This window comes from Lutjanus erythropterus, chromosome 8, assembly GCF_056507025.1.
Source record: "Lutjanus erythropterus isolate fLutEry1 chromosome 8, fLutEry1.hap2, whole genome shotgun sequence".
In the NCBI taxonomy this organism is placed as follows: domain Eukaryota; kingdom Metazoa; phylum Chordata; class Actinopteri; order Lutjaniformes; family Lutjanidae; genus Lutjanus; species Lutjanus erythropterus.
In genome coordinates, this window is record NC_139324.1 from 2,004,125 (window position 1) to 2,016,207 (window position 12,083).

At 39.2% G+C, this 12,083-nt stretch overlaps 1 protein-coding gene across 1 annotated transcript in view; it reads right to left on the reverse strand.

Moving 5' to 3' along the window:
* The window catches only part of slc4a3 (solute carrier family 4 member 3), a 101,782-nt gene extending 92,114 nt beyond the window's left edge, over positions 1–9,668 (reverse strand). The window contains exon 1 of the mRNA XM_084724231.1: positions 9,469–9,668. The gene's annotated coding sequence lies outside the window, so the exon portion shown is untranslated. The remainder of the gene's footprint in view (positions 1–9,468) is intronic.
* Positions 9,669–12,083: the final 2,415 nt, after the last annotated feature.

Consider the following 12,083-nt stretch of genomic DNA (forward strand, 5'->3'; position numbering starts at 1 on the left):
TTCCTATTTCATGGTCCCAGTTAGCCCCGCCCCCACATTTTAACCACGCCCCTTAATTGGTTGTTAGGAACTTGTGGATGTCAGTTTTGCACTTCAGACTTCATTTTTCTTTGGTAACCTTTTGCATCACCAGTGGTGGAAAGAGTACTGAAAATCTGTACTCAAGTACAAGTACTGTTACATTGCTAAAACATTACTCAATTACAAGTAAAAGTACTGGTGTTAAAAAATACTTAAGTAAAAGTACAAAGTATTGGTCTCAAAAAGTACTCAGTTACTTTTAACTATTGATGTCACTTCACCAAACTAGAGTTGTAAATTTGGTACATTTTCTTAACAAATAGTAGAAAACACTGACAATCAATTAATCATCAGTAATTTATGAGATAAAAAACAAATGTTTATTTCCTCATTTACATTTTATTTCTCTTCTTTTTTTTCAAGAAATAGCTCTGCCAGACAAAACAATGTCAAAATATTTTGTTTTGTTTTTCATTTGTGTTTCATTGTTTTCATTGGCCTGTTTGCTATCAGATCACATGATTGGCTACTAAAATGCAGTTTGGATATTAATTCAAATTGTGCTCAGCACTCAACCAGGATTTTAAAAGTAACTAAGTAGATTACATCCTGTAATGCATACATAAGTAGGAGAAAAAGTACAGACATGCAAATCTACTTGTAAAAGTACATATACCCAAAAAGTCAATTACAGTATTTGTAATTAGTTACTTCAACCCCTGTCCTACTATACTTTAATCACATCAATTTTCAGAACTCCTTACAAGAAGAAGGAAAGCAGAGACACTTAAAATTCAAAGGAAAAACACATTTTGGATGAACAAAAATGCTGTGCTCATCAGATCTATTATTTAAAAAAGGATTTTATAAATATACTTATAATAAATATTGCATCATTGTCTTTTTAATTGTGGTCTTACCGTGAGTTTTGCTATCATTATATCCTTATTTATTATTATTCAGTCAACTGATGCATCAAAAATGAAGCATTCATAATCTTTTGCTGAATTGTCTTACTAGTTAAACCAATAATAGCCTGCATATTCCAAAGTAAGTGATGTGTGCATTGACAGCTCAATAAGCAGCCTACTCATGTACCAAAGCCTGCACAGCCACAGAATAATCCATTCTGAGCGACTCTCACCACCTCACGCCTTTTCAAAGCAGCATTTGTGCTGTTTCAAAGTGCTTTGTGAAAATATACCCCCTACACATGTTCCATTGTGTCTGAAGGGCCAGTGTGTCATCCTGATTGGCCACAGGTGGAGCGTGTAGTCACCTTGGCCAAAGCTGACCCACCTCCTGCCCGGCCCACCACCACTTAACTCCCTGCGACGGTAATATTGAATGTCCCACCCCCTTCATACCAGCCATGTAATCAGAGAGCCCTGAATGGCTCGCCCTTTGAATGTGTGAAGAGGACCCTGACAAACAGAAGTGACAGACATCGATAGTGGGGTGGGGGCGGGAGCAGCTGAGGAATGCCAAAAGACACACACACAATAAAAAAAAAGGAAAACAAAACCTCTGGTGAAAGATGGGGCTCCATACATGTTGAAGGTGACTCCATTCAGACCTCCTTAAAGTAATCAACCACTTATTTCATTGCAGAAAAGAAATACTGGCCCAAATGTGCGACAACGTGGGCAAGACTGAACGCACACTCATGACCTGATTCTCTACTACTACAAAGAAACAGCTAACACTGAAGATATTACTGATGAGCTCAGTAGTTGTGGATATAATGAGTAAGTGGGCAAAGGCATATTTTGCGGATTGTTTTTATTCATTTTCTTAGTTTTATATGCAGCATTTCATGTATATTTCATCCTTTTTCTTACTTCAAGTTGTTTTATTTGTTCTGTTTTTTGTGTTTAGAATTTTTAAAAAGACCTGATGTTATTTTGGATTTTTTATACACAAATAAAGATATCAGCCGCTATATATCAATATCAGAATTATTATATTTACTGATATCTGTATCTGCAATGGTTGTAAAAATCTAATATCAGTCAGGGCGTATTTGTAGTCAGGCTTTTAATTTGATTCGATTACTGTGTGAACTGTTAAGCATTTGACTTTAAGAATACTTCTATCCAGAATTTAAAGGCAGCTGCCTTCAAATTCTGTGTTGCCTTGACTTGTCAACAAGGTTTGAGAGGTGAAGATGAAGAGGAATGAGGCACTATCAGGGCTGAAATGAGCCAATTAACTGAGATGAAAAGTATACACTCAAGTACTTGTACTTAAATTGAGTGTTTGTATTAACAGTAAGAAAGAAAAGACACATAAAAAACAAAACTTATAATAGTTTTGATAGGGACCTCAAGCTTTAGGCCTGCAAATAATGATCATTTTCATTTGTATTATTTTGTTGATTGCTTTCTTGAAAATGGCCAATTACAATTTTCCAAAGCCCAGTGTAATGTCAACCATCAAAACACAACCATCAAAAATATGAAGATATGCAGTTTTAGGTTACAAAAAAACACAGTTTGATGATGTCATGAAGTAACATGGGATAACAGGAGTTGTTTTCTTCATTGTTCACAGATGAGGTGAAGTATTAAAGTCTTATTCATGTTATGTTTAATCACGTAAGACGACTTCCTTCCTCATTCTCTGACATATTCCACGGTTTCCCAGAAGTTATAGCAACAAACAGAAGGAAACACACCTTTATCTTGCATAAATTACAGGTTTCTCTGGGTTTAACCATTGTTGGAGACATTTAGGAGTACACAACTCAACAAATATATATGTCTAGAGTTTTTAGACATTTCAATGTGAAAATGTTACAGCCTTAACTCATTTACCTGACTATCAGGAATAAAGTTTTCATTCCTTCTTTTCTTTTCTTTATTTCTTTTTTCTTTCCCACTGAAACAAACAAAAATAACTGCAGTCATGCTCTGCTGTATCAAATTATATCAGAAGCCAAAATGCATTTTAAATGAAATGCCATTTTTGCCAGGCCTTTGGAAAGAAAGCTAATATCTCTGAGAGACATAGACAGAAGCAAAAAGGAGGTTGAAGTGTAATTCACAGATTAATGCGCCCAGATGCACAGATGTTTGTGTGGTTATTTTTCAGCTGCCTGGTGTTTGTTCACGTCATTTAATAATCTTTGTCTCTAATGGCCTGTTGCTTTGGTGCAGCACTTTACAAATTAGACTACAGAAGCCAAACTTGTATGTGCCGTGTGGCCCCCAGATGGCTATAGGGAATCAATCAACTGAGGCGGACTTCCAAACAGTCTGAAAGCAGCAATGAATAACAGACATTACTGAGTATCACTATTCATCTTCAGCTCAGTAGACTGCTTTACAGTCATTCTTGTTTTAAACCTGTATTTTTATGTTGATCCCAATGCAGGGATTGCATATCTTTTTCCCATGAAACAGCCAGCAGCGTGCTTGTTGGTAGCATGTTTCCTGTAAAACGGGCAGCTAGGGAGGGACTTGATGCAGACACAGACTGGCAATTACAGTAGCCAATAGCGCTGCCCAGCTAAAGTGGTCAATGGACACTTCTGGGACTGAGCGCTCCAAGCTAACAGGGCCAGAGTGGGACCAAAACAGTCACAGAGATCAACAGAGGCCAGTCTGATAACAGGGAATGGGCTACAAGTACCAAGGTTTTTTTTCTGGCTTTGGTTTCCAGCACCTGGTTCTAAGTCATTGCTAACAAATTTAATGGCTGCTAGCTATCCAATTTACTTTAACAACGAGTAAAGCTGTCTTTCCAAATTTAGCAATGCCTGGGTGCAGGATGAGTCATCAGCAGTTTCAAATCATTTCACAACTCTGAAACCCATTAAAAATACCCAGGAATACCCACAAAACATCTGTTTGTCATTGTTGGACCAGATGGCGTAGGTGACACATTGTGCAACACATTATAAAAACACTTCAAGGGACAGTTCACCCCAAAATCAAAAATACATGTCCATCTATATTGTTTTGTTGAGTTGCAGAGTTTTGATGATATCTGTCCTTTTCTCCAGTTTCATGTGGAAACAACTTTCCTTCTAGTAGAAAGAAAGTAGTTCCAGTAGACACTAAAGTAGTTCCAGTAGATACTATTGCAAACATGAAATGCTCACAACAAGGTCTGTGGATTACTTTGAGCAAAGAGACACTGGTTTCAAAGTTTTTTTTTGTTTTGTTTTTTGGTATTTTAGGCACCACAAGCAGAGTGCCATTTAGTCCCATTATATTGGAGAGAAGGCAGACATGTCTACGGCTGATATCTCCAAAACTCTGCAACTCGCACCAAATTATCTAAATGGATAAATGACACAACAAGCCAAGGAGGAAATATGTTTTGTTTTTTTTCATTTTGGGTGAACTGCCCCTTTTGAATTGATGGGAACTTTAAAAGTTTGTCTATAGTAATGCACTTTCCATATAGGCTAGTCAAATAGAATATGTTAATTATCAGATGCATTAAAATAATCTTTCTGTATACAAACACCATTAAATGTGCCAGTGCCAGTATTTTATTTTTTGTTTTTCTGTTTTTCTGTTTACTGTCTTCCTATTGTATTACATTCTATATTTCATGCATATGTTTGTGGGTCTGTCCCTCAGCAGGAGTCTGTGGCTGCTCAATGATTCTTCTTGAGCCTTACAGGATGTTACTCTTAGTAACTAGTAAATTGCATTATCTGGAAATTATTATGGCACTGCAGAAACCAGAGAGTGATTAACTTTATCCAAAAACTTAACTACAATATTAGTTTTGGCATCAGTGCAGAGACATCTTGCAGAGTTTCACAGTACATACTGACAGAACATGGACACGACTTCACGTACAGTGCAGAGAGAGAGTGTTGGATGGAGTGCTACTGCAAACCACAGTTAACCTGTTAAACCACACATATCAATCCCTAGCACCACTAATATCGCTCAGTACTTAATGCACCCTCATGTATTTGCACTGCTTTAATCAACCACAAGGTAGCAATTAGTGTTTTGCTGTCCTGTTGGCCAGAAGGTGTGAACAGAGGCAACCAGCTGGGTCGTCATTTACAGGTCTTTGCCCAGTAACAACCACTCCAGGCCAGATCAAGCCACTCCAGACACGCCATGAGCTATTTCTCGATGCATAAATCTATATTTAGAGACAAGTGGGCAGTAAACTCAGAGACAAGAGTGGCCCACAGTTCTACAAAGGCCTCAAACTTCAATGCCATGATGTTGCCAGGCTGCAGCCAGCTGTACGCAGGCAACAAGCAAATATGTTAGTATCACTATCACTGTTTATTCGGTAAGACAATAGAGGTGATAAAAGAGAAGATATGGGACTCAAACCAAAGATTTGTCAAACTGTCACTGGAAGCAGTCCGGTGTTATTTAAACCAAACACAGAGTACACAAGAATATAAAGGATAGAATAAAAACATCTGGGGTAAAACTTTAACTTTGGCGATCCCTGAGCATCTAATCTAGTGCCAACATCTGTCCAATACTCTGGTTTATGACCAAATACCACATCTACAGTATCGGGTATAGCTTACTTTGTGTTTGCTGCCAATTATAGTTACAGTATCTTTCTCCAGTGTCTACTGCTATTGTCTTGAGTTGGACACATCCAGCCAACTGAATACAGTACAGTATAGAGGTTGTTTGCAGAGTTTCATGATAGTTTTACTTGTTACTTAAAGAACTTAGGTAACCTCTAACTGTCATTAGCTCAGTTAGCCTTGGCTATGTATTATATTTTATGTAATTTTATATTTTAGGTATTGTATTCTGTATTTTGGAAAGTAATGTAAGTGCTTTTTAAGTAGTATTCTGTAGTAGTAGCTGCATGTTAGCATTGTAATTGGGTGCATGTTAGCATGCTTACATTAGCTTTTTTTGTCAAAGTCAACCAAAGCGTTTGTCAGTAAGAAGAGTTGACTAAGTTTCCATTAATCTGTTAGTCACAGGAGAAAACAAAAACTGTGCAGAAGCTGCCATTAAATAGTTAGCTCAGTTAGTGAGACCGATGGAGGCCAGTTTGACAGCCGGGCATACAGTACAGAGGTGATTTACAACAGCTCCAACTAGGACTCTGACTGCAGGAATGACATGAACACGGTGGGTTCAGGCAATGACAGGAGAGGTGTGAAGCAGTTAAGTTAATTAAAGTGTAATTAATACGTAAAGTATAACAAGTTGAAAGTTATTTGTGTGATGATATAATGTGTTGAAATAAACTAACAAAATGTTTGCTTGCTGGTTGTTCCGACACATTCAGTATCATCACTGTGATTTCCATTTGCATTTAGGCTAATTGGTGGCTTGCTTTGTTCCCCTTGTAATTTGACGCCCCCCAAAATAAATTATATATTATAAAAGTGTAATGACAAGTCAATTAATGACTTACTAACTGACAAACTAACAACTACTAGTCACCTAGGAAAATACTGTTTTAAATGTCAAATTTCAATGCTGTAAGTTTCATAAGTACAAAATTCAATTCATTGTTGAGTGCCTAAATCACGTTCCTTCTGGTGGACAACCATGGGACCCAGATTTGGAAAAAAAAATAACTGTAATGAATGGCACAAGTCAGGTTCACTTTTGATTGCGTTTGAATTGTGCCACCTAAGGCTGAACGATTTATCGTTTTCTGATCGAAATTGCGATTTCAGACAATGCAATCACCTGATCGCCAAAGCTGCGTTTTTTTGCAGTGCTCCTGACTGACCCAGGATCTGTTGTGTCAACTATTTTACACATACATGCCGTCTCCCTACCATCCTGCCAAGCTCACCAATCAGAAGCGGCAGGCTACTCGTGGACAGGTCACGCTAACCAATCAGTATTAACGTGCACCCCGTGCTTTGTAACATTGACGTGATTTGAAATGGCTTCAGCAAAACCAGAAGCGGAGTTAGGGGATTTAATCGTCAAAAGAAAAACTGCACGTCGGCCATTTGGGAGAATTTCGGGTTTGAGGCTGCAGACGTGCACCAGAAACAGGTACTGTGCAAAACCTGTCGCGCTAAAGTTGCAACATCCAGCGGAAACACAACCAACTTATACCGGCATTTGAAAAATCACCACAGGCATTTGCATGAGGAGTGCATGACGAAAAAGTCCGGTGAAAAGTCTAGTGAACATGATGCTCAGGCCCACTGTAGCAAACAGACTACAATTACAGCATCTTTTGCCAGTATAACTCCGTATGACAAGAGCAGCCGAAGACACCGAGAGATAACGACTGACATAACACGCTACATTGCCAAGGACATGGTGACTGTTAACACGGTCACCAAAGACGTATTTAAAAACCTCCTCCACACGCTGGACAGAAGATACGCGATTCCCTCCCGCACCTACTTCAACCAGGTTGCCATCCCACAGCTGTATGCAGAGTGTAAAGAAAAAGTGGTAACAGAGCTGAAAAATGTGTAGTATTACGCCACGACTACTGATATGTGGTCAAGCAGAAGGACCGAACCGTATCTTAGTTTAACTGTGCATTTCGTAAATGACAACTTGGAGTTGAAAAGTCGCTGCCTGCAGACAGCAAACTTTCCCACTGACCACACCGGAGAGAATATTGCCCTGGGATTGGGAGCATGTCTGTCAAGCTGGGGTCTGAAAAAAGAGGACCAGACGTGCATCACAATCGACAATGCAGCAAACGTCATCAAAGCTATGGAACTTATTGAGTGGACCAGACCTGTGTGTGTGTGTGTGTGTGTGTGTGTGTGTTTATTAATTTATTTATTTATACGGATGCGTGCGAATTGTCTTCAGTATAGTCAGTAGTTTTTCTCTTAATGTTGTTTTTCTTTGAAGCCTTTACAAATATCTAGTTTGAATAATTAATAATGATTGTAAATGTTCCTGTACATTGTGAATATTGCACTGAAGCTTGATTTGAAGAAAATCGTGAATTGAATTGAAATCGCAATATCTGCCAGAAAAATCGCAATTAGATCTTTTCCTAAAATCGTTCAGCCCTAGTGCCACCAATCACACAAATTGTTTGTTGATCATTTTTCAAGTCAAGACAGTCATAATTTGTCATAAAACTATTGAAGTATAAGACTGTGACGATACGTAATTCAAAAGACTACAAACCCAGAAGTCCCGTAAGTGACGTCATCTCCCCCTCCAAAAGCTAACATTAGCTGCTGAGGCTATGATACCTGTGTTTTTTCGCACCAGGATGTAGTCACACTCATTCTGCACAGCTGATAAAAGGACCAGGAGTCGCTCGTTGAAAAACCTTCAGGTAAGAGAATGTCACAAAAGGGAAGTTGATGATGTATATTGTGTGAGACAAGAGATGTAGTTTACTGAGCAGTTTCACTCAAAACTAAACTAAACTGTGACAAACTTTCCACAAACTGAAACTTTGACTTAAAAAAATGTTTCAAATTGACAAATATCACATTTGTAATTTGTGGCACAGTTCAAACAAAATCAAAAAATAATTTGGCTCACACCATAGTCTACTGTTAATATTTTTTCAGAATTTTGATACCATGAAGCAACCTGAAGCAAGGGGCGTGACTAGGCACTCTGTAGGAGGAAAGCCGAAGAATTAAAAAACAAGACGCATTACAAGATTACCACTAGATGTGAGAGAAAATGTTTAGGATGAACAGACCCTTTAATCACTTTGGGTCAGTCATGATATTTGTGATACATAAAATAAGTAATAACCATGTTAGAGGACGTACTGTAAGTTAGACAGCTTTTGAAATCCCACTCACTGCCTCTTCTAGCTCAGACATAAGTGGTGAAATAATCAATACTTGCACTCAATTTTGAAATTCCTTATTTATAAAACATTGAAGCAGAAAGGTGTCAGGTTATCACAGCCATCTGCTTTCCACAAGCTGCTTTAACCCTTCATTTATTGTAAATCCCGTGAAGCACCATTAGTTTACTGCCAGCAGACGATTGTTGCTGAGTCATTACTATGTGACCTTACCCACCTCCAGCTTCTGTTTGAACTTGAATCTCACAGATGACACGCAGAGCTTCTGATCTTTTATTCTAACAACAAGTCAGTGCTCTTTAGTACAGTATTGTGCAGGCGAAACACTGCAGCAGCAGCACAACAGCGACTATCAACATACTACAACCAGAAAAAGCCACCGCCTCCGGAGCGGAGCTGCTCCACCTGCTCACAATGAAGACGTCTCAGTGCAGCCCAGCACCCAAAGGCAACGCTCACCCCCCCACCCACCCCCACCCCGCCTGCAAGGACACACTCTTCAGCATTCATTTGCAGGGCTGCACGTCTCAGTCCGAGCCGAAACCTCAATGCTGCGACTCCTTCGCTCGTGCACATGCACGTCTTTGTTGCACAGCAAGCCCCCCCCCCCCCCCCCCCCGCAAAAGCGACTCAGCATCATTTTCATGCCTGTGCGTAGTTTCCCACTCAGAAGTCAATGCTGTTTTAACGCTTTTAAAGCCTTTCCGACCGCCTTACCTGCGGTTTCGTAGAGCAGTCCAGCGGTGGGGAAACTAGAAGCAAAGAGATGCTGCGATTAGACACGGCAGCAGCAGCAGCAGGGAAACTGGTCCATACCGTAACCTAGAAGAAGGAGAAGACACGCCACGCAGACTGCTGGATCTGCGAAGGATGCTCAGCTCAGATGACCACGTGACTCTGGAGGACAACCTGCCTATCTGAGTCAACAACAACATGCTGCCTCAACACGTTGTGTTTTGTCTGAGGAAGAGAGCTGGGTATAAGCTACTATCACCATCATCTGCTATCATTATTGTTAGTATTATTAGGATATATTTATCATTCATACTAATACTAGAGAAGCAGTAGCCCAACAGTAGGGTAGACAAGGGATGGATGTAACAGGGGACAGTTGCAACAAGTCTTATTCCTCCACTTTAGACATGCTAGAGTGATGATACTCATACTGCACATGTTCACTTAGACCAGGACAGAGGGCTGCAACCTTTACTCTCAAAAGAACTAAAAAAAAAAAAAAAAAAAAAAAAAAAAAAAAAAGGAACATCTGTCTGAAGCCGCAACTATTACATTCTCAGAGACATTACTTCTTTTGGATTTGACATCCAAAGCAAGCCAAGGGAGATTCACACACTGTAGAAAGGAAAACGTTGAGAAAACTCAAAATTTCAAGGCAACTTGAAAAGATTTTTTGAGCCCAACACAAACTCTTAAAGGACCAGTGTGTAATAATTACAGGAATTTATGTACATAAATGACATATATTATATATAAGTATGTTGTTTATTATTATCAATCCAAGTAAACTCAGAATCTATATGTTCCCGTTACTTTAGAAATAGCCACTGTCGGGTCGACTTAGGGAGATCATCATCCTGCGCCGTCTACGGCAGCGCAGAGCGGACAAACTGCAATAACAGTGAGTCTTGGGAAGCCCATGGCAACCTTACGTAGACGCCGCAGTGTAAACACGGAAGTAGACGGGGAGGGTAGACGCGGGTGATTGCTGGCAGACCATTTAGCGTTGTGAACCTTGACTAGCACAGTTTTGACAAATGGAGGATCATACATACACTGTACCAGAACAAAAAGCAGCGGACATTGAATCCCCATCATCCAAGAAGCGGAGACGCGAAGAAAGTAAACACAAGCATGACAGGAAACGGCAAAACGCGAATCAACATCGGCATAGCGTTTACACGATGGAAATCGCTGATGGACGTTTTCACAGTGACGCTGAGGTTTTCTGCTGGACAGGTAATTCATCCTCCACACATAATTGTAGTTTGTTGTGAGATAGCTTTCGCTCGCCATTTTGTCCGCTGACGGCCACCGTACTTGTGGTGAGAGAGGGGAGGTGTTGGGGTAAATCCTCTTAGTTGCAATCTAAGGTTTGAATGCTAGATGCCACTGGAAATCACACACTTCTCCTTTAAGTTTTGAAAAAGTTTTATCAACTAATGATGTTTTGTTGAGATAATTTACATTTCCTCCTTTAGGTTAACTTGAATCTTTGAGTTTTAGAAGCCCTTAAAATTTCAAAAAATGCAGAGTAATATCACTGAAGTGAAAGTAAAGGAAGCCACCACTGGAGGTTGAGCAAAAGAGCTGCATGTGGCTCTGGAGTCACAGGTTGCAAACCTCTGCTCTAGGAAGTTGCGATGCTGCGATTGCTACAATTAAACCAATTTCAGCCTATCCATGGGAATTTTGCAGGACCTTGCAATTTGTCTAAATTCTGCAAATTTGACCAATCATTCTTGTTTCCCATAAGTTCTACCAATTGTAACAGTCGCCTGCACAAACATCATACATGTACGTCTCAATGAAACAACTCAATGTTTTATTTTTTACTCTTTTGTCATATGTGCTGAAAACAAGTCTGTCACTGTTATTGACATTTATCAATGCACTGTTCACTTCTATATTAATAATTTTGTGCTTGTTGTCTTGACTGAGTTTGAGCTCCAAAAAATGTTGCTTCTTTTTGGAATACCGCAGAGGTGCACTTCTTCATTTATGAATAAAGTTTGTGTTGTTGGAACTTTTGTAACCTTTTTGGTAATATTACTTAGGGGACTTTCATATTGAGAACCTGGGTCCAGATCTGAATATACTTGACTCTAAAGTCCAGTTTGTTTGATTAGTGTGAAAACACAGAGTGTAGTTTTGTTCTCCCTGGAACAAAGTTGCCTTTGATTTTTAAAAAACAACAATTTTTTTCAGTTTTCACATGGTTCCACAATTTCTTTGCAAAGAATGCATCAAAACATTCAAACATGCATCACAATATTTTAGAACAGCTGCTGTGTAATCCTGTATTTTTAGGCCGCAACCATCCTGAAGAAAGCCTGCAAAATCCTGGAGGGACTTATTTATTTAAATAAAGTTGAATTAATTAATTTATTTTAAATAACTGTGGACATTTGTTTTTTGTTTGTTTGTTTTTGTCATCCTGTCCTGATTTTTTGTGTGTGAATTTTTCATATGAATTAACCAAAACATAGTTTGAATCTTTGTTTTGTTTTGTTCTTTTCAGTGACTTCAGCTGGGTTCTGTTCCACAGTGTCTATGAACAGTTCTCCCTGCTCAGGGAACATCAGTTAAAGGAACTT